The sequence below is a fragment of the Orycteropus afer genome, unplaced genomic scaffold, assembly GCF_000298275.1.
Source record: "Orycteropus afer afer isolate SDZICR_OR568_19922 unplaced genomic scaffold, OryAfe1.0 scaffold00259, whole genome shotgun sequence".
In the NCBI taxonomy this organism is placed as follows: Eukaryota; Metazoa; Chordata; class Mammalia; order Tubulidentata; family Orycteropodidae; genus Orycteropus; species Orycteropus afer.
Window position 1 is genome coordinate 3,869,689 of NW_006921846.1, and position 4,176 is coordinate 3,873,864.

The 4,176-nt window shown below is 41.0% G+C and overlaps 1 protein-coding gene across 1 annotated transcript in view; it reads right to left on the minus strand.

The window, feature by feature from the left end:
* Positions 1–4,176, minus strand: part of KLHL13 (kelch like family member 13) — a 191,883-nt gene that overhangs the window by 136,782 nt on the left and 50,925 nt on the right. The window lies entirely within an intron of this gene.

Consider the following 4,176-nt stretch of genomic DNA (forward strand, 5'->3'; position numbering starts at 1 on the left):
AGGGGCACCTCCCTGGGCCCGCCCTCCTGCAGCACCAATGGACTCTCTGCTCGGGATTCAGCAGCATGGGATGTGCCCGTTTGCACCTAGCCAACCCAAGTTACCGATAAAATCAGGGTAGATCCTTGGGATGATTGCTGATATGCTGGTTTGGTCGCTGGTATCCTGGTGTGGTGTGTCTTCTTCCTTAACCCAGGGAGGTCTTGTGTGGCCTTTCTTGCCTGCCAGTCAGCATTCCCCCAGGGAAGTCTCCAATGGCCTTTCTCGGCTGCCTCTTGGCACTGTGCAGGATATATCTTCTGATCTTGTTATTTTTTCCCCCTGTACCTTTCTCCTTTCTAATTCTACTCCTCTGAGTTTGGTGAACTCTGACTCAGTGAACTGTTCAGAGCACCAGGATCCCTAATTAAAACTGCTGTACCTAGTTTTTCAAGCACTAAGGTGCTAGAGGGAAATAGTGTGGTGATTACTGACAAGACTCCATTTTGAATCTCTATATTCATATATTTTCATGTGTTAAAGTAACAAGAAGCTTCCATTTGATGGCAAAGTGACAAAGAAAAGGTGTGACATACAGCACAAAGAAATTCAAAACTGAAGAAGGGGTTTCTTATAAATCTGAAGACTCGTACCTTTGACTTCATAAGAGAATGGTTAAGTGTCTTTGGTAGTCTTTCACAGAAGCCAACCTGTGAAGGCAAATGCTTTCCAGAGGATGCATAGTCACTTGCACTTTGCAAAGTCTTCCACTGGGAGATGCACTCATCCTGTGATTTGATGGTATACTTTGCATTCAAAGAATAACTATCTCTGATTTGACTTCAACAATACGCTACATCTCTTCCTAAATTTGGTCATATATGTCATTCATTAGAATGCTCTACATCCACTAACATACTCTCCACTGGCAAATAAGAGAATAAGTCATACTGGTTTTTAAACAAATCATTTCTTTTTCAACACAGAGATTATCTCTTCTGTAGGGAAAGGATTTAAGCAATGTTTCAAATGCAGGTATCCGCTGATATGCACAAAAATAGGACAAACTTGAAAAACTGCATAAAAAAAAAGAAAATAGAATTTTCTGCCACTAACTTCTGATGCATAACTAGAGGTGAGTTTCAGTTAAAGAACATTTGTTTTGATCTGTCCTCAAGCAAAATATTTTTAAAATAAGTCTAAAACATAATAAAATAATGCAATAGAAGAAGACTCATAAAGATTGTTGTTGTTGTTGTTATGTGCCGTCCAGTCGGCCCTGACTCATAGCAACCCCTCCTTGGGTTTCCGTGGCAGTATCACTACGGAAGTAGGATTGCCCAACCTTCCTTCTGAGGAGTGGCTGATGGATTAAATGATTATATATACAAAGTACCTAGCACAAGGCCCACTGTGTCACAGGCAGTTAACAAATGGCAGCTATTAGACCCTTTAAGTTTAGTGGCTTTCCTTGGATTTCCTTGGAACTAAACCAGGAATGCTGAGGCCAGAATTAAGTTCTAATTGTCACAACTTTATTTGTCCCTCTATTTCAGCACCAGCACTGTCTCACCTAATAATTATACATATTTATATATCAGCTTTATTAGGTTGTAAGCACTCCTGAAGGCATCTCAAAAGCTGCTAAAAATAAGATATAATTTAAAATTAAAAACATGAAAAAGAAAGCTATTTAATAAATGCAAGTAATATCATCAATTTTTGTACAGTCCTCTATTAATTACAAAGCACCTTCATGTCCTTGATTTCATTAATATATAATCTTTTATTATTTCTACCTTACAAATTGAGCCCCAAAGAGGTCAGGTGATGATCTGTCAAAGATAAAGCTGAATAGTTTAGATTTGTGTACCCTAAAAAGATAGTGAAGTCCTCATCCCTGCACCTGTGAATGTGTTCTTGTTGGGGAAATTGGGAGTTTTTTTGTTATATCAGTGAAGCCATATAGGAGTAGATAATGTGTGTCATAACCTCAATCCCTTCTGATTGGTATCTTATAAAAGGGAATACAGACACAGAGAGGCACACAGACATGCAAGGGGAAGACAGTATGTGAAGACAGAGGCAGATGCATCTTCAAGCCAGGAACACAAGGATTGCTCACAGCTACTAGAAGCTGAATTGAGTCCCTTGGTGACACAGTTAACTCTGGGCTACTAGCTGAAAGGTTGGCAGTTCAAACCCACCCAGAGGCTCCTTGGAAGAAAGGCCTGGCAATCTGCTTCTGGAAGGTCACAGCCTTGAAAACCCTATAGAGCCTGTCTATCATTTGGCTGAAAGTTGAGCCATGGGGGTGATAGACAGGACTATAAACAATAATACCAGGAAGGTATGCACCATTAGAACCATCAACCAAAAGAGATCAGAAGAACAGCATTTGCCCAAAGACACAGCTAAGAAGGCAGGAAGGGACAGAAAGAAAAATGAAAGGAAATGGAAAACACAGGGAGGAAGTGGGAAGAATGCTGTTACATCGTGGGTATTGCAATGAACATCACAAAACAAAATGTGTATGAATTTTTGAATGGAAAACCAATTTGCTCTATAAAGTTTGACTCAAATCATAGTTTTAAAAGGAAAATCAGCAACCCTAAGGAGCAATTTTATTCTGCCCACATGGGGTTCCCATAAGATGGAACTGAACTAATTCAAAGGCAACAAAGAACAACAACTAGAACCTGAAGGTGACAAAAAGGACCATTCCCTACAGCCAACACCTTGAATTTGGACTCCCAGACTCCAGAACTGTGAGGAAATAAATTTCTCTTCTTTAAAGCCACCTGACTGTGATTATTTTGTTATAGCAGCCCTAGGAAACTAAGACACTGACATTAGAAACTGAGACTACAAAGGCAAAGAGGGGGAGAAGGAGAGAAGAGTAAGAACAGCTAAAGTTGGGAACATGGAGATAGAGTTACACAGAGACTCCATGGAAAAGAACATTTTACTGTTAGGGTATTTTAAGACATTTCCCTAAAAGATATTGGATATGTGTTGTATTTGTCTCACTATAGGGAGCTCTGATGGCATAGTGCCTAAGGCATTTGACTGCTAACCAGAAGACTGGCAGTTCAAACCCACCAGCCACTCCTCGGAAGGAAGACTGGGCAATCTACTTCCATTGAGATGCTGCCTTAGAAACGCAAGGAGGGGTTGCTATGAGTCGAATCGACACAACGGCACTGAGTTTTGGTTTTTTTGGTTTTAGGCATAATGGTATCATCATTGCTTAATAATCATCTTGTATGTGATACATGGTGGCTCATAGAGACTTTAACTGATTGTATCAGTTTGGGTCTACCCAGGAGAGAGAAAACACATGGCAATTGGAACAAGGAATGTTTCTCTTACAGACTTATTAACTATGACAGGGCATTGGAGTGATGAGGGATTGGCTAGTAGTAAGTAAAGAGAACTCTAAACAATAGAGAAATATCAAATGTAAGGAAAAACCACAAGCCCTAGGGCTGAGATACAGCATCCAAGGAAGACCCTCCTGACCAGGACTGAAATACAACATTCCAGGGAGTGCCCCCAGTCCAGGGTTGACATTCAGACCTTGCAGGAGAGGGCACAGTCATAGCTCACTAAAGGGCAGAGAGGTTGCTGTGGTGCTTATCTGGAATTTCCCAAAACTCACCCTCAAGAGTGCAGGGAAGTGCCTTATCAGAAGCACTATGCTACAAAATTGTCCAGGTGAGGTACCAGGAGAGGCTACTGAAAACTGAGTGAAGAAGGTGAGCGCTAGAGAAGCTGCCAAAGTTGGAAGAACAGCCTGCCAAATGAGCACAATGGAACCAGGAAAATACTTTCCTCCTGAAAGCACCCTCTATCCAGCACCCTCTACCAATAAAACTTCACTGCCAGGTGGCAAAGGAAATACATATTGAAGGGCTCAGTTCTACATTTACAGAGCAGGCAGGCAGGGTGAGGTTGGAGCTGAGGGTCACTAAATCGACCACTAGAACTTTGGTTAATAGCCAAATGCTATTTTTAATCAAACAAGTGCCAAATTATTGCTCTTAATTATTATTATTTTTTAATTGTGATTTGGGTGAAGATTTACAGAGCAAATTCACTTTCCATACAGCAGTTCACATATACTTTGTCTCATGTCATTGACCATAGTTTACCACAGTGCAACAGCACCCCTCCCACTTCCTCCCCATAGTTACC